At 55.3% G+C, this 17749-nt stretch overlaps 2 long non-coding RNA genes across 2 annotated transcripts; both read left to right on the forward strand.

Annotated features, from left to right (window-relative positions):
• Positions 1-923: 923 nt before the first annotated feature.
• Positions 924-2647, forward strand: LOC122486361. The gene is made up of 2 exons (XR_006298138.1): positions 924-1961; positions 2515-2647. It is a non-coding gene; the product is annotated as an uncharacterized LOC122486361 (long non-coding RNA).
• A 9553-nt stretch (positions 2648-12200) lies between these two features.
• On the forward strand, positions 12201-13098 carry LOC122486362. The gene is made up of 2 exons (XR_006298139.1): positions 12201-12294; positions 12725-13098. It is a non-coding gene; the product is annotated as an uncharacterized LOC122486362 (long non-coding RNA).
• The last annotated feature ends 4651 nt before the right edge of the window (positions 13099-17749 follow it).

A 17749-nucleotide genomic window follows, 5' to 3' on the forward strand; every position in this document is an offset into this window, starting at 1 on the left:
TCTCAAGGCTCCCCGGGGGGGGGGGGGGAGGTCATCTCAAGGCTCCCCCTGGGGTGTGGTCATCTCAAGGCTCCCCCTGGGGTGTGGTCAGCTTGCAAGCATACACAGGGGGCTGTTGGCAAAATTCCGTTCCTCCCTGGCTATTAGCTGAAGGCTACTCTCTGTTCTTTGCCACCTAGACCCCTCCACAGGATGGCTCACATCTTGGTCACTGGCTTCATCAGGGCAGGCAAGTGAGAAGAAAAGAGAGAATACTAGTAACGGGGACAGCCCAGCAGGACAGAAGTCACAGTCTTATAACCTGATCTTGAAAATGACATACCACCCACTTTGGCCACATCCTATAGGTTAGAAGTGAGTGGTCCAGCCCTCCCTCAAGAGGAGGAAAGTACACAAGGGCATGAAGACCAAGAGGCAGGAACCATGGGAGACCATCTTTGATGCTGCCTACCACAGGAACTAGGCAGATATCTGGGGGAAGGGCAGAGGGAATAGCCTGTGCGTGCAAAGGTCCTGAGGCAAGAACAAGCTTGGAGTGTGGTCAGGACAAGAGGGACAGTGCGGGTGGAGCATGGACTGTGGAAAGGGAGGAGTAGAACAGGAAGGCTGACATTTTCTCTGAGAACAATAAGCCACTGGACTATTTCAAGGCAGGTCACAATGTCATGCGATTTCATTTTGAGAAGTTTCATATGATACTTACAGAAGTAATAGGTGCCTGGGATTTGCTTTAAAATAGTCCATAAATGGGGCACCTGAGTGGCTCAGTCGGTTAAATGTCTGACTTCGGCTCAGGTCCTACTCTCACGTTCGTGAGTTCGAGCCCCGCGTCGGGCTCTGTGCCCACAGCTCAGAGCCTGGAGCCTGCTTCGGATTCCGTATATCTCTCCCTCTCCCCCTCCCCTGCTCATGCTCTGCCTCTCTCTGTCTCTCAAAAATAAATAAATGTTAAAAATTTTTTTTAAATAGTCCATAAATAAAATAGTCCATAACAAGAAAAAAAAGGTGGAAGGTGAAAGGTGAAACAAGATGGGCAAGATACAGATTATCACTCAAATCATAGGAGGTTTTCACACGCTTCTATTTTTGCATGTGTGTGAAGTTTTTCTATAATAAAAAGGGAAGTAATAACACATCATGTATCTGGTTTCGGGGGCGGGGGGGGGCAACAGTGGGGGGTCCTGGGCGAGGCGGGCCAGACGTGACTGCCAGAGTCCAGGCTAAAAGCCGTCAACATGGCCAAAACTGGATGCTGACAACACCAAGTGTTGACAGGACAGTGGAGGGACTAGAACTCTCTCATCCGCCGCTGCTGGGTGTAAAACAGTTTGCCACAGGCCTTGGGTCGCATGAAGTCGTGCGCTTCACACACAGCCCAGCGACCCCACTCCTGGACGTTTCCCCAAGAGGAACGAACACATAACGTCTGCGCAAAGACAGATCTGTTGGCAAACGTTCGCGGCGACTTCGCTGTGATCTCCAAACCGCTGGAAACACCCCAAACGTCCACCAGCAGGGGGGCACAGATGAATAAGCCGAGGTCCGTTCACCCCGCGGCCTGCCGGGCAGCAGTCAAGGAGGCAAACCTGACAATGTTTGTGGCTGAGAAGCGGCGGGCCCGGCGAAAGAGGCCACCCTGCGCGGTCCCAGGGGCACGAAGTTCTCCAAAAGGCTAGACTAAGCCGCAGTGATTGGGGCGGCGCAGAGAGAGGGCTGGGACACTTCTGGGACCTTCTGGATGCAAAGGGCGCGGACTCCGTGGCCTGCGGCCGCCGGGCCCACGCACCTGTCGAGGCGCGCAGGTGTGGGAACCTAGCGGCTGTAAACGGTCTCTCGCCAGGGAAGGTGATGCCAACCCCGGTGTGAAGGCGGCGGTGTGAGCAGTGGGATTCCGATTTCAGCTCTGAGGCAGAGTCCACAGGCCGTGCAGGGGCCCTTTGCAAGCCCCTGGTCGCCCCCAGGTAGGGGCGGGGCGGGGCGGGGCGGGGCGGGGGAAGCCCAGACCTCTGTCCCCGCCGGGACGCGCTGGCGGGTCTAAAAGCTTCCCTGCAGCGGCCCAGGCGGTCGATAGCAGACACCCCGGCTCCCTCCGTCCCGCCTGCCGGGCAGCCCGGCCCCTTCCCGCCAGCCCAGCCCCCGGGGGGGTGAGGGGGATGGGGGGCGGCCGGGCGGAGCCCCGCGCCTGGCGCTGGTCCCCCTCCCGCACGCCCCTTCTTCTCCACCCCCTGACACTTGCCCTTGTCCCGGAGGCTGGAGGCGGGGGTGGGGGTGGGGGGCACCAGCCATCCCCGCAGGGAGATGCCGGGGGACGCCCCTGCCTGTGCCCACTTTTCCTCCCATTGAAGAGGCCCCGGGAGCCCAGATGGCTCCGTGAAAGGTAGGAGCTGTCTTCCCTCGCCCCGGGCCGAATAAATCTTTGACTTAGAGCCACATCTTCGGGGCCATTCAGGCTTGGGTTCATTCATTCGTTCATTCACCAAATATTTATTGCGCGTCTAATCCCCCCTGCCCTAGTGGAGTGGACATCCTAGACCGGCGCGGGACAACGGATACGACGAAGCCACAGATAAGGGCACATGGGTAACTTAAAATTCCCCAGCATCCACGTTTTCAAAAGTGGAAAATAAATAGATGCAATTAATTGTAATCCTGTATTTTATTTAACCCCATCTAGGCAAACTATCACCCATCCAACATGCAAATCAATAGAAAAAAAATGATTAATGAGCTATTTTACATCCTTTTGTCCGTACTAAGTCTTAGAAATCCGGTACGTTTTCCCTTGGAGCAGCCCTCAATTCGGGCTGGTCGTTTTGAAGCACTCAGTAGGTACATGTAGCCGGTGGTGACCACGTGGGCTGGCACAGGCCAGGAGGATGGCAGGGGGCAGGAGCATGATCTGACTGTTAAGAAAGATCCCTTTGGCTGCTGTGTTAAAATAAATGGGGAAGAGGCCGTGACTTACCTTGAAATGCGCTAAGAAATGAGGCGCCCGGATAAAACAAGCTATTCATTAGCGCCAAAAAGAAACAAGCTATCAGGTGAAAAGACAGGGCAGAACCTTAAATGTATATTGCTAAGTGAAAGAAGCCAATCTGAAAAGCCTAGGTACCATGTGATTCCCACTCTGTGACATTCTGGAAAAGGCAAAACTCTGGAGACGTAAAAACACCAGTGCTCGGCGGGGGCGGGGGGGGGGGCTGGGAGGGATGAACAGGTGGGGCACAGAGGATTTTTAGGGCAGTGAAAATACCCTGTGTGTGTGATGATAATGGTGGACAGAGGTCATTCTCCATTTGTCCAAAGCCACAAAACGCACAGCACCCAGAGTGAACTGTAAGTTATGGACTTGAGTGGTTAGGAAGGGTCAGCGTGGGTTCATCAATTGCAACAAATGTACCCTCAGGTGGGGACGGTGATGACGGGGGAGGCTGTGCATCGGCAGGGACAGAGGGCACATGGGAAATATCTGTGCGTTTGCCGCAAGTTCGCTGTGAACCTAAAACCGCTCTAAAGGCAATTAAATTCTTAATTCACAAAAATGTTAATGAGGTGGGTGGATAGATGGAGAGAAGGACAGATGATGACAAATCAAGCCAGATGTCAACTGTAGACGCCAAGTGATGGGTGTTCAGCAGACAATTCTTTCCATTTGTCTGTACATTTGACATTTACGCTAAATCGTGGGAGAATAGAGTATATTCATTTCCTGTGGCTGCTGTCACAAACGGCCACAGACTAGGGGGCTCACCACAACAGGATTCTTATTCTCTCAAAGTTCTGGAGGCCAGAAGTCTGAAATCAAGGTGTCTTCGGGGCCACGTCCATCGAAGGCCGTAGGGGAGGATCCTTCCAGGCCTCTTCTGGCTCCTGGGGGTCCCGTGTGCCCTGACTTGTGGCCCCATCATCCCGATCTCTGCCTCTCTCTTCACACGGCCTTTCCCCTCTTGTTTTTTAATTTTTTTTTTAACGTTTATTTATTTTTGACAGAGAGACAGAGCGTGAGCAGGGGAGGGGCAGAGAGAGAGGGAGACACAGAAACTGAAACAGGCTCCAGGATCCGAGCTGTCAGCACAGAGCCTGATGCAGGGCTCGAACTCACGAACCACAAGATCATGATGTGAACTGGCATCCGAGGCTCAACCGACTGAGCCATCCAGGTGCCCTGGCCTTTTCTTCTTCTGTCTCTTATAAGAACACTTGCCAGTGATTTAGGCTCACCTGTATAATCCAGGATGCTCTTATATTGTTCCTATCTTAATTCTGCAAAGACCCTATTTTCAAATAAGACCACATTCACCGGGCGCCTGGGTGGCTCAGTCGGTTAAGCAGTTAAGCGTCAGAATCCTGACTTTAGCTCAGGTCATGATGTCACAGTTCATGAATTCGAGCCCCCCATCGGGCTCTGTACTGACAGCATGGAGCCCGCTTGGGATTGTCTCTCCTTCTCTCTCTGCCCCGTGCCTTCTCTCTCTCTCTCTCTCTCTCTCTCTCTCTCTCTCTCTCTCTCAAACGTAAATAAATAAACTTAAAAAAAAAAAAAAAGACCACATTCACATGATCCAAGGGTTAGGATTTGGACATATCTTTTTGGAGGCACAATTCAACCCACAACCCATGAGGCCACGTCTCACGAATCAGCCGTGGGACCCCAGCACGTGGTACAGCCTCTCTGAGCCCATGTCAGCGGCACACAGTAGGTGCTCAATAAACAGAAGCTATTGTTTCCATCATCCCCAGGGCCTCTCCTGGCAGGTGGTCCACTTGTAAGCAGCCTCTGGGAGCCAGACTTCATGTTGCCAGAGCATCAGGAACAGGGTCTGGTGCCATCTGGAGGAGAGGGCCGTGTCCTAGTGGATGGCCCAGGCTCTGGCATCGGAAGGACAAGGGTTTAAATCCCGGTCTCACCACCCGAAAAACACGGTGACCTTGGGCAGGTGGCTTTGAACCTCTGAGCTTCAATTTCCTCATTTGTAATGGGAGAGGGATGCCGTTCATTTACTTAGCAAATATTTACTGAGTATCTACTATATGCCAGGAGCTGAGCGTGAAGGGTGGGGATAGCGTCGAACAAGAGGGACGAGGTCTGTCCTCAGCGGGGAGCTGAGTGATAAAAACAAGAAATGTGCTATTTAGAGAATTTAAATGAGCTGATGGGTTGCTGTAAACAGGTCAGTAGAGAGGGCTTCCCAGAGGAGGTGATATTAACTGGAGTCTAAATGACAAGAAGGAGCTGGCTATGTGAGAACCATCGGGAAGGGCGTTCCAGGCAGAAGGAAAGGCAAAGGCCAATGATGGCAGTCCTGGTTCCAAGGCTGGGATGATGGACTCGGTCATTTTTTCATCCACTTATCCGTCCAACAAATGCGTGTTCAGCACCGCTCACCGTCCGCAGACAGAGCCGTGAGCGAGGAACAAAGAGTTCCTGGCCCACGGCGAAATATTCAGTAAATGTCAGCAACTACTGATGGTCAGTATATTTGGGGATCTCTCGGAATCCCTCCTTCTCAGTGCGCTTCCCTGAGGGAAACACCTCTGCCCAAGACCTTCCCTCCGGAGTAAAAATGGCTTCCCTGTTTTTATTCTGGTTGTAAGAGGACGCGTACCAGGGACAAAGAGAGAGAAATACCTGGGTTCTCACCTCGTCGAAGAAAAGTATGGTTAGCTCAAAGGGCATCTTTCTGGATGTTTCTCTGGGCGTGCAGGCGTGCGTGTGCAGACACACACAGGTACGCACACACACGTGCACACAGGCCTACGAACGCCTACATATGTGCACATGCTGGCAGTCATGCATACACAATGCACACACACACAAGCATGCAAACACGAGTGCATTCACACCCACAGCTGCTTGTGGACCCGTGCACTCGTGCATGCAAACACACGTGCAAACACGTGCATGTACACGGGACCAGGGTTAGGGTGAAGTGAGGCCGATCTTTGAAACCAGGGCCAGTCCTGGCTGTATTTGAAAATGTGGTGTCGGGGCGCCTGGGTGGCGCAGTCGGTTAAGCGTCCGACTTCAGCCAGGTCACGATCTCGCGGTCCGTGAGTTTGAGCCCCGCATCGGGCTCTGGGCTGATGGCTCAGAGCCTGGAGCCTGTTTCCGATTCTGTGTCTCCCTCTCTCTCTGCCCCTCCCCCGTTCATGCTCTGTCTCTCTCTGTCCCCAAAATAAACGTTGAAAAAAAAATTAAAAAAAAAAAAAAGAAAATGTGGTGCTTTGGGGCGCCTGGGGGGCTCAGTCGGTTAAGCGTCCGACTTGGGCTCAGGTCATGATCTCATGGCTTCTGGGTTCAAGCCCCGCGTCGGGCTCTGTGCTGACGGCTCAGAGCCTGGAGCCTGTTTCAGATTCTGTGTCTCTCTCTCTCTCTGCCCTTCCCCCGTTCATGCTCTGTCTCTCTCTGTCTCAGAAATAAATAACCGTTAAAAAAATTTTTTTTTAATTTTTTTAAAATTTATCTTGATGGTGGAGTTTTCTGACACCCCCTTAGACTTTGCTCCTCACTTGCCACTCCTTCATCTCAACCCTGGTGTGCACACACACGTGTACATGCTCACATACCTGCGTGCACACGCCTGTATGCACACGCTTATGCACATGCATGCACACATGCGCACGAGTTCTCACACACACGCCACAACCCACTAACGGGTGTGAAGTCGAACCAGTTGGTCAGAACCATCAGTCACCCTGCCCCACCCCCACAGTCCTTTCTCCCAGTCGCTACATAGGAGTCCAGTGACATCAACCAGAGCCTTGAAGAGAAAAATACTGTATTTGTGAGAACGACCTGCCTCTCAAAATGGAACAGAAGAGAATAGAAAATATCAGAACTCAGTGCACAGAAATAGGATAAATATGCTTCGGGAAACTTTTCTTCAGTTCTGAACCGGGGTAAGACTGCCTTGCGTTGTGAAAAATTAATGCTCTGATGCATGGTCAAAATGCTTGAAATACGTGGCTACATATGACGTTTGAAACCTTTGTTCTTTTTGTTCCTCTCTCTTCTTTTTTTGAAGTCCCATGTTTATTACGGCATACCCCAAAACTGAACCCAGCTGGGTCCCTGAATATCTGTTTGGAAGAAATTCAGCAGTCACTTGGTATCTGAGAAGCCTGTGTTTAGGTTTTATATGAAGTAAATCTAAATTTGTACAATGTTCAAACAATTGATATTTTCACACATATCTGTTATAGCACCTACATTCAATTTAAAGATGTCTTATGTAAACCTTGAATATCATATATCACATTTATCTGTATTCAACATTTACGTGTTAAATAGATAGCCATTATAGGGGCTCCTGGGTGGCTCAGTCGGTTAGGCGCCGACTTCGGCTCAGGTCACGATCTCGCAGTTCGTAGGTTCCAGCCCCGTGTCGGGCTCTGTGCTGACAGCTCGGAGCCTGGAGCCTGCTTCCTATTCTGTGTCTCCCTATCTCTCTGCCCCTCCCCTGCTCACACTCTGTGTGTGTCTCTCTCTCTCAACAATAAACACTAACAAATAATTTTTAAAAATATACAGCCGTTATTTCGTTTGAGGCGTGAGGCGTGAGGTCACACGATATCGACGAATGTACGTTTGCTCATTTTCATTTTCTGCTATTTATTTAATCAACCTCGTAGAGACGGACACTTTCCTTGTCTTCCAGCTTTCCTTAAGGGTTTTCATCGTGGTGTAATAACAGTGAGGCACTGAGCATTTCATGGAGTCCTCACGACGTGCCCAATGTACAGGTGAGAACATGGGGGCTCTGTGGCATTAATTTATGTGCCTGAGAGCACACAGCTCACAGATGGCAGCACCAGGATTGGAACCCCAGCCGTCTGATTATGGGGCTCTTAACCAGCCTGCATGACACTTAGATCTTTGCATGTTCCCAGAAATGGACCTCCTGCTGGGTCGGAGAGTTCACACAATTAAATGTTTAACACAAACATCTGGACCGCCCTCCATGAGGGTTGTATCATTCTGCACTCCCATAAGGGTGCGCAGGTGTGCATCCCCCAAACTTCACACATGCTGATAAGCTTGACAAATAAAAATGAGTCTTTAGTGGATAAATTGTCAAATTGTGCATCCTTGCAAGGGGTTTGTTGACTTTGTATTATTCTTTTGTGAGCCTTTTATTTATGACCTGTGCCCATTTCACCCGTGGGATATTTGTCTTTTTCCTATTGATTCATAAGTGCTCTTTGTATATTAAGGTTCTTAGCGCTTTGTCTGCCATATACATGGCCAAGAATCTACTCTAGGACCACTTGACCTGGGACCACTTTGAAGGCCAGACAGGTCTGCTTCGATTACCCATCTGGCCTCAATGAATGTTTTTGTTCTGACGTGTCTTTGCTGCAGGCTGTGTTTTATTGGTGCCTCCAGAAGCGAAAGGGGAGACCCCGAGGTCTTATAAACCTCAGTCTCATCCAAACTGACGTTTGAACAACACCTCAGCTTTCCATGGCAAGAAAGTTCAAGCCTAGGAGTCAGGAGCCCCAACTTTCTGCCCCAACTGCAATGACTGACTGGGCTTCTTCCTCCAGGTTCAGTCAGAGGTGTTGCGAATTCTGTCCCACCCAGGGCGGTCCAGCCACGCCCACCCCCTCCAAGCCACGCCCACCCCCTAGAGTAGAGCGGAAGTGGCAGACAGAAGAGGTATGAGCGGCATCTCAAGCATGGTCTGGGAGACTGTACCAGGGGCAGGCAGGCAGGAGGGGTCCCCGGCCTCCATGGCTGGCAACCCCTTGGTGCCCCCAGCACCCTCCACATAAAGGAAAGAAGGCCCCGCCTCCTGGGGCCTGTCTACTTTTCTCACCTACTTTTTGTGTGTGTGTGTGTGACAATTTGGGTGGGAGTGGGACAAAGGTGTCGGTGTATTTTATTTTATTTTATTTTTAATGTTTACTTATTTTTGGGAGAGAGAGTGAGAGAGACAGAGTGCAAGCAGGGGAGGGGCAGAAAAAGAGAGGGAGAGAGACAGAATCCCAAGCAGACTCCGCACCCTCAGTGCGGAGCCTGATGAGGGGCTTCAACCCACAAACCCATGAGACCGTGACCTGAGCCAGATTAAGAGTCGGATGCCCAACTGACCGAGCCACCCAGGCGCCCCTCACCCACTTCTTCATATACTCTTATATCTGGCTTCTCTGTGCCCAGTTTTATTATCGGCAAAGTGGGGATAATGTGAATGATCACAAGAGTCAGCCTCTGTAAAGGGGTTGGAATGGTGCCTGGCACATAGTAGGTGCTCAGTAAACAATATCACTGTTTTAGTGTCACTGTTTGCTGTACTATTATTTCTTTTTATTTTAGAGAGAGAGTGCAAGCAGGGGAGGGGGGCCGAGGGAGAGAGAGAATCTTAAGCAGGCTCCACACTCAGCATGTAGCCCGATGTGGGGCTTGAACTCACGACCCTGAGATCATGACCTGAGCTGAAGTCAAGAGTCGGACCCTCAAACCACTGGTGCCCCTGTTTATTGTATAATTATTGAGGATTACGTGTGGGATGGAAACACAGGGCCCTGGGGTACCTGGAACCCGTCTTTACCTGGCACCATCTGGGTGGACCCTGGGAGCGGGGGAACTGAGGCCCCACCAACGACCCTCCTTGTCCTCACCCAAATCCGTACCCCAGCCCCTCCAAGGCCCAGAGGGGCCCCCTGGGAAAGTGGCACCGTGGGGACTGCTGCCCAGCACAATTACCGTTTTCATCCTCATTAAACCACATTTTCATTCTAATTAGAGTTTCACTGCCTCCCAGAGAGAAGGGCCGATTACTTTTCAGCATCATTACCAGCCTCTCCCTCCCTCCCCACCCTGCCCAGGTGCCTGTTCCTTCCACACCGGCCAGCCTCGATATCTCCCTCTCTCTCTCCCCCTCTCTCTCTCCTCCTCTCTCTCTCCTCCTCTCTCATCCCTCCCCCCCTCTCCTCCTCATTCCTCCCCCCCTCCTTCTCTCTCTCCTCCCTCCCTCCCTCTTTGTCTTCTCCCCCTCTCTCTCCCCCTTTCCCTCTCTCTCTCCTTCCTCCCTCTTTCTCTGTCTTCTCTCGCTCTCTCTCTCTCTCCCCTTTCCCTCACTCTCTCTCCTCTCTCTCTCCTCCCACCCTCCCTCCCTCTCTTCACTAGAGACTAGCATGGTTTATTCACGAGTCTCCTACTGGGTGCTGAGCTCGGTGTCAGGGACCTTGACCTACTGCACTGTCACCTTACCCCTGGCCGCTCTAACTCATCTTTTTCCTTCCACACACACCCCTCCGAGTACACCCTGTGATTTATTTGGTCTGTTTATCACCTACCTTCACTCTCCCAGAATGTCAGCATCTGCCCATATCCCCACAGCACTCCTGGGAGCGGACCCCCTTCCTCCAACAGCCAGCCCCCCCCCAACCCCCACAGCCGGACTGTTCCCAGGGCCAGTGGAAAGTTCTGGAGAGCAAACGCAGTGTCGGAGCGGCCTTTGCCCGGTGAGACTGACGGGAGTGCGGGATAAATACCCCAGCTCCCTTGCCCCCTGGTGGGAAAGCTCTGAGGGTGTGCTCACTCTGGTGTCTCAGTGTCCCCAGTCCCGGCGGGGGGACTGAGCCCCACCTGTCAGCAGTGGAGACTCGCTTGTGAGCACAACTTCCCCGACATCCCTCCCTTCCCTCCCCCTCTCTCCCCTTCCCGTGCTTCCTGGGGTCACCTCCCACCAGAATCCACCATGCCCGGATCTCTGGCCCCTCTGGAGGTTCAGGAAGTCCAAGAGAGTTTCTTCCCTGCTCAGCGCCCGAAGAACGGGCTACGAAACTCCTGCAGCTTTCCCTAGGACGGGAGGGTCGTTTTAACCAGGCCACAGCCTCCCTGGGCAGCTGGACCCACGTTTGAAACAGGCTCTTGGGGTGGTCCCTTTCGGAGGGGGTGGTAAACTTCCTGGCACTTCTGGGGGGCCGCTTGGCCCCATTTAGTGCACCGGGCCTCTACCATCTGCTCCCTTTCCGGCAGAGGCTGCTCTCGAGCATGAAGGTGGGAGCCGGGATGTTTCTGGCAGGCTTGTTGGCCACCGTGCGGGCGGGAAAGGACCCATGGTCCACGGACAAAGGATGAGGAAATCTTAGCCACGGTGCCGGGGGCACCACGCAGCTTTGGAAAACGGGACAGATGCCTGCTGTAGGATTTTAGGGCTGACCAAGCAAAGCGCCATAAAACCGGGTGGCTGCAAACAAGAGAAATCGATTCTCCCACAGTTCTGGAGGCCAGAAGTCTGGAATCGGACGTGGGCCGGGCTGGCTCAGAGGGAGAATCGGTCCCAGGCCTCCCTCCCTCCCGGCCAGGGGCTGCAGGCCGGGTGTTCCTTGGCCTCTGGCCACATCTCTCCTCTCTCAGCCTCTGTCTTCGCGTGGCCTTCTCTGCGTTCCTGTCTCCTCTTTTTTTTTTTTTTCCTTTTTAATACATTTTTTTTGACGTTTATTCAATTTTGAGAGACAGAGAGAGACAGAGTGTAGGCGGGGGAGGGGCAGAGAGAGAGAGAGGGAGACACAGAATCCAAAGCAGGCTCCAGGCTCTGAGCCGTCAGCGCAGAGCCCGAGGAGGGGCTTGAACCCACGCACCGCGAGATCATGACCTGAGCTGAAACCAGACACTTAACCCACTGAGCCACCCAAGTGCCCTCCCGTCTTCTTCCAACCAGGACACCAGTTGTATTGGATTCAGGGCCCACCCTAGTCCAGGATGACCTACCTCTAACTTAACTAACTATACCTACAGAGACCCTATTTCCAGATAAGGTCACCTTCCCAGGTACCGGAGGTGAGGACCTGAGCATATTTTTCGTGGAGACGTAAGTCAGCCCGCCCCAGTGCCCCGGCACTAATCATTCCCTTAAGGTGACCAGACTTGGCCTCCCGCCCTCAACCCCACACCCCCACGCTCTAACGCAGCCACAGAGGCGTCCTCTCTCCGCGTTTCAGCCACCACTCGTCACGACCTTATAGCGTATTCACCCCTGTCCTGAGCATTTTAGGGGCATTATCCTATTCAGCTTTCGCAACAATTCTGTGAAGTCCATACCGTGTCGGTCCCGTTTGACAGATGTGGAGACTGATACCCAGGTACGCCGAATCCCAATTCCAGGTCACTCGGCTGGTAAGCGGCGGAGCTGGCCCCCGGGGCCTTTTGTCACAACTGTGGCTCCTGGTTACGACTTCCGTAACCATGGTGACAGTGTGCACCTGCCATGAAATGCACACACGGCCATTTATTTTTTCCATCAGCCGTTGGAAATCACACTCATGTCATGAACGAGGAGACCAAGGGTAAGTAACTTGGCCAAGGGCACACGGTAGGTGTGCAGATGTGAGCTGAACATGCGGCCTTTCGGGGAACCGTGGACTCCAGCCCCTGGCAGACGGGGTGAGGGTCCCCTCCGGCCCAGGCGCTGCTCTGCCTCCATGGGGCCACACAGGGCCTCCTGCCTCTGGGGGTTGGGCCTGGGAGCAGCAGCCCTGACCCGTTAAGGGGGCACAAGCGGTACGATCCATGGGTCCCGCTCTCAGAGCATGCCAGGATCCCGCAGCCAGGGCACAGCCGACCTTGCCCACCTCGGGGCCCACCTCAGGCTCCAACAGCCACACACACCAAGGACCCAAGTCAGCCTCTAGGCCCTTCGGAGCTTGGGGATTTACAGGCAGCTCCCTCACCCCTCAGGGGTTATTAATTAATGCTAATTAATATCTGTGTTCACAGAGCCAGCCAGGCCCCTGGGCCTGGAGCATCCGAGAACGGAAAATATGAGAACGCTGGCACCCGGCCAAGAAACATGGATTATTCAGACTGGCACAAGCTGGCTAGTGGGGCAGGGGAAGTGACTGGAAGGGGAAACTGAGACACGGGTGAGGTCCAAGCAGCCCTGGACAGCTTCAAAAAACTGCTTGCCACTTGAAAGGACAAGGAGACCAGCCTTGGAGGCCCACGAGCTCCGGGTCCCGCCTCCGTGCCTCAGTTTCCTCCTCTGTGCACGGGATGGGAATTCGTTTTCTTCAATGTGTGGGGGGACCCATCAAGCTTTCATGCGTGTAAAATGCTTTGCATGTAAAACTTCCTTTCCCTGGCTGCCCACAGGGAGGCCTCGCACAGCACCCCCCCCCCGCGTGCCTCAGTTTCCCTTTTCAGGCACACGAGGAGGGGGCGGGGCACCTCAGGCCCAATCTCAGGGAACACTCATGAAGATCACTTCCAAACAGCCTAATTAATCACACCATTGCTAGCATGGCGACGAGACAGTTCCCTGGCCCCTGATTAAAAACAGAAGTTTCCCCCACGTTTGCGGAGACGGAGCAGAAGGGAAAACAAAGACGCGCACACTAGCGCCAGATAAATACAGACTCAAACACACGCACGGCAGATAAACACACACTGGCACACCAGATCCACACACAGCCGGCTGCGGAGATCGGGGTGGGCCGGCACAGCCCAGCTCAGGCAGCCCGGAGGACCCCCCGGCAACGGCCACACGAAAGACGGCGACACCCCCCCCCCCCCCCACCTCCCGTCCGGATGGGGCTGAGCCCCAGCCACATCTGGGCCCTGCCCCACCCCCACCCCCGCAGTGCACATGGCCAGAAGCCACAAGCGCGGGCGTGGGTGCCCCCCACCCCCGTCCGAGCAGCCCTCGGCCCACGACAGAAGGAACCTGGTGGAAAAATATCCGTACTCCTTCTTCCGGCAGGTGCACGGCCCACGTGGTCCACATGGTCTCCCGGAGGCCCTCAGTCTCCTTCCTTCTCCCCCTCCCCAAGTTCCCTGCCAGGGCCTCCCGCTCTAGTCCGCTCGGGCCGCCGCAGCCACAGACTGGGTGGGCCTGGGGACGACAAACACGGACCTCTCCCAGTTCTGGAGGCTGGGAAGTTCAAGACCGACACTGTGGCCGCCTCACGGCGTGCACGTGCACGCTGGCCAGAAGGTTCCCAGCGCTAGATGTTTGACGAGTTGTGCAGACATGTGTAGTCGTCGCAGTTGAGGTCGGGGGAGGCCGCTGGCACCTCGGGAGTCAAGGCCAGGGAGGCCGCTAAAAACCCTACAGGGCCCAGAACAGCCCCCCGCCCCCACCCCGCGGAGACCGATCGGCCTGCAACGTCAAGGGCTGCGGCTGAGAAACCCTGGCCCGCAGGAACCCCGTGGGCCGCCCGCCTCGCCGAGCCCCACGCGGAAGGAGCTGAGGGCTCGCACGGCCGCCCAATGCAGACACGCACAGGGATGCGCAGGCGGCCTCAGACCACACCGACGCACTGGGCGCCAGGCCCTCGTACCAGGGAACCAGCGGGAACGTGCGAGCCTGGGACGTTCCCCACAAGGATGTGTAGACCGCCAGGGGGCGCTGCCCCACGCCAGGTTCTGCTCCAACGGCTTCTTGTGAGAATAACTCATGCAGTCCGCCCAGCCACCCCCCCCCCCCCGGCCCCGAGATGGTTCAATGACAATTAGGCACATTTTACAGATGAGGAAACCGAGGCCCAGAGGGGGGAAGCGCATGCCCAGTGACCCAGCTAGAAATCCAGACACGGGCGGCAGGATATGTCACATGTGTGTGAAGGCGGGAAAAGCAAGCTGCAAGGGGACCCTGCCTGCCGCCTGGGGGCTGAGGTGAGGAGGCTCAGGGAAGGCTTTAGCTTTCCCAAGGGATTCCTGCAGCCCTTGGTTAACTAAAACATCCACGTTTAAACGTTTTTTTTTACACCAGCGGACCCGCGAGTGGGACAAACCTTGGGACTCCACCCCCTGCCTCACCGGGTTCTGGCTCTGTGATCCTGGGCCAGCCATGTAGCCTCCCTGAGCCTCAGTTTCCCCCGTCTGTAAAGCAGGGGTCCGCCCACTCACTATTCCGCACGAGGGTGCTTCATGGGCCCCCGCTGAGGACCCAGCCCCCTGCCCAGCTCCGGCCTATACAGGATTAAGGCGGGAGGGACACGTCGTAAGCGCCCTCTGCCCTCCACCTTCTGCCAAGCGTGGGGCTGCTTAACTAGTTTTGTGGGGAGCGGGAGAATGCGGGGAGGGGGGAGCCCTCACTCCCCCCCCCCCCCCCCCCCCCCCCCGCCTCCAGCACACCATCCCTGTGCGTCTCAGGCCCCAGGAGCTGGGACCCGTGCTGCGTCCCACGGCTTGGCGTCCAAATTCGGGGTCAGGGCCTGGCACCAGGAGGCGGACAGGGGAGCGGGCTAAATCCGGAGGTGCCTCCCCCCCCCCCCCCCCCACCGCTTGGATTTTCCCACCTCTGCTTCCCGCCGCCGCAGCGCGGGGAGCGAGCGCCACCTGTGGGTCACCAAGGAGAGGTGCGCGCGACTCCGGGAAAGTGGGTCGCCTCTCGGTTTCTCCCCACCCAGGGAACCCGGCCCCCGCCCCTCCCGGAGCAACATTGGAAACAGCCCCCGCCCATGGAATTCTCCTCTACGTACCGTTTACCCAGGCGCTGTTCCCACGCTTCAACCCCACCACCACCAATAAACATTTATTGAGCACCTACTACTGTGTCCGGGCATTCAGGGACACAGAAGAGACGGAACTTGAAACCTCCCTGCGCTTCTGGAGCTTAACCGTCAGCGGCAAAGACAGAAGAGGAAGGGGACAGCAACTTACAAGATCACGGCTGGTTAAGTGTTTTAAAGGAGGACGTAAACAGAGGGATGGAACTAGGGGTTGAGGAAGGGGAGTCCGCTCTGCATAAGGTGAGCAAGGAGATTCTCTGAGGCCACAGTGTTTGCACGCAGGCCTGAGAGGGATATGGCCCCTGCCATGCCGAGTCAGGGGGGCAAGGCCGTCCAGTGGAGGGCACAGTAAGTGCAAAGACCCTGGGGCAGCAAGGAGTTCCGGGTATTGGCCAAGAAAGGATGTCAGGGTGGCCAGAGCAGAGAGGGACAGGTGGGGAAGGAGGGCAGGGCCCCTTTTGGAAGCAAATCTGCCCCACTCTACTGAGTGGAGAAGAATAAATCTCACTCTGAGCCGAAAGCCATCCTTCACCAAGCATCTCCACGCGGATCCCCTCCCCACCCACAATGCCAGCCCAGAACCAGGTGGCCCCCGCAGAGAAAAGCCCCATCCCCACACCACATCTCACTCCCCTGGGCTTTTGCCTCTGATGACAGTCATTCCAGTCACACCACCAAGGGGCATGTGCAGAGGACAGAAATGGGGCTCGGTGAGTGGCCTAGGCCTTGGCGGGGCGGGGGGGGGGAACCCAAAGTTGCCTTCAAACGTCTCCTTGGGGGATGCCAGGGGCTAGATTGTTGGGATAAGGGCAAAACGTGGCCCAGCATGTTTCAGGATTTTTTTTATGCCAGCTGCCCCATGCCAGCCATTCATGGGCACAGGGGTAGGGGGTCGGCGCTTCTGGCAAAGCCCCCACCTCGCCCCCCGGCCGCTTGAACGGGAGACCCAGGAACCACAGAGCCAGCCTGCCTCCTGGTGCCAGTGCCCCCTTAGATGAGGTGAGCACCCCCACTAGAGGGCATCCTCTGTCCTCTCGGAGCCCCCAGACTGTCCCATCCCTGTGTCCCTGGCATCCTCAACCCCTTTTGAGGCTGGGGTCTCTGTTTCAGCTGCCCTCAACCAGGACCAAAGTTCTCAAGGGTTGTCACCAGTCCCACGCCCCAGATCCCAGCTGAGCCCAGTTCCCCTGCCTTCGTGCCCTCCAAGAGCAAAGTGCCCCCCCCCCGTGTTGCCGGACAACCCCCAAAATGACTGTGCATGGAAAAGCTGGGGTTCCGCGAATGCCATTCCCCGGATCCCTGCCTTGGGTGCCATGACGGAAGCTGTGGGCTCACTCAGCACCATGAGGGGAACAGATTCCGTCCCCCGTCCCCCAGTCCTGGCTGGTTTCCGCTTTGGGACTGCCTGTCTCTTGGGGAGGGGGCGGAGCCTCCTGGAGCCTCTAATTATGGTTTCAGAGGCACAGACTTAATTACTGCCTTTCGAAGGGTTAATTACCCCTAATCTGTTGGGAATCAGGCAATTCTCGAGCCTTCTGAGAACCAAAATATTTCCCCTCCCAGAAGCTGCCAGCCCCCCAGTCCCTCCACCACTCTCGTCCCTCCAGCCCCCACTTTGGATCTTCTCAGTTTGTCTGTATGGAAGTGTGTGGTGAGCTGGGCAGAGTTGGGAAAACCAGAAACCACCAGTCTGCCCTCAAAGAGCCCACTTGCCGAGCCCGACACAGGCAAGAGCTGAATTCAGAGAAGGGAAGGCCCTGGCCAGAAAAAGCCAGGAGGACTTCCTAGAGGAGGAGGCTGAGGGCTGCTCTTAAGGGCCCTAAGTGATCCCCCGTGGGTCCAGGGCTCCTAAGATTCTGTCCTACCCAGAACTCTGCTGTTCCTGGAGAAGCTAGAGCTGACGGCTCCAGGCTTAGGGGGCCTGTTTGGAGTCTCAGTTTCCTCATCTGTAAAATGGGCCTGATATCTGTGGTCCCCTCAGAGTCCTGGCCGCTGACTGTGGTGGCCCCAGATGCACTAGGACTTTCTGCAGGTCACAGGATAGACCCAGGGGATTCTGAGAAAAGCTCGAGGACTGGTGAGCTGGACCAGAGCAGGCAAGGGAGGCTCCGAGGCCCAGTCAGTCAGAACAGGCTAGAGAGAAGGCCCACCTGGGACCGGTGGTCAGGCGGTTAGGCCACTGTTTCACGGAAGAGGTGAAGGCACTTACCAAGGGCACATAGCCTTCCGGTGGGGGAGCCAGGACTCACAGCCCCATTTGGCAGAGTCCCCGCATGGGATGGGGGAGGAG

This window comes from Prionailurus bengalensis, chromosome A2, assembly GCF_016509475.1.
Source record: "Prionailurus bengalensis isolate Pbe53 chromosome A2, Fcat_Pben_1.1_paternal_pri, whole genome shotgun sequence".
In the NCBI taxonomy this organism is placed as follows: Eukaryota; Metazoa; Chordata; class Mammalia; order Carnivora; family Felidae; genus Prionailurus; species Prionailurus bengalensis.